The sequence below is a fragment of the Arvicola amphibius genome, chromosome 6 (genome assembly GCF_903992535.2).
Source record: "Arvicola amphibius chromosome 6, mArvAmp1.2, whole genome shotgun sequence".
NCBI lineage: Eukaryota > Metazoa > Chordata > Mammalia > Rodentia > Cricetidae > Arvicola > Arvicola amphibius.
The window spans coordinates 125345423-125346247 of NC_052052.2; positions in this window are offsets into that span (position 1 = coordinate 125345423).

The window sequence follows — 825 nt, forward strand, 5'->3', positions numbered from 1 at the left end:
GATGGCGACGGGGACGGCCGCTGAGGGTGGCGGGGACGCCGAGAGCGCCCTCTCCCTGTGCTCCAGGAGCTGCGTGGTTTTGAACCGGCCTGTGCTCCCCATGGGCCTGCTAGTAAGATGAACTTGCGCACATAAAGTCATCTTTCCCGGGGTCGGGTGCTCACTTGGCATTCTTAGGCCTTAACTGTGACAGGAGCCCCGGCAATACGTTAACCAAGGCTAACATAGAGGTTCCACATGCTGCAGCTCTTGAACACTGGGACTGGGGACCACTATTCGACGAGGGGCGAAGTGCAGCTCAGTAATCCGTCCTTTGCATGCTTTTCTTCATATCCTCCGACATGAATTCGAAGCAGGGTGCCCCTGAGTACTGAGGTAAGGGGCAAACCATTCAACCAGGGTCGGGTCGAAGTGAGGCTCAGGGATTCCTCTGGCATGTTTCCTCTGGTGGATCTTTGCAAGTAGATTCGTATGCTGCTTGTCCAGGCTGCTGTGGGTCAAGCAACTTGCAAGGCTGAAGTCTGGCCAACTAGTAAATGGAAGCAGTCAAGGCCCAGACCTTTAATCCCAGGCTTTGGGAGACAGAGGTGGGAGGTTCTCTGTGAGTTCAAGGTCAACCAGGGCTACGTAGTGAGACATTATTATTATTATTATTATTATTATTAGCAACAGGATGTGAGGATGAACATAGCACAATCACCCCAAACAGCATCTTCATTCTCTGGATACACTTCAAACTTTACAGCAACAAGGAACCCCAAGTTAATTTGGATAAAAGAAATAGCAGGTCCGTGCTCAGAATTTGGGGTCAAATGCGATTCAACC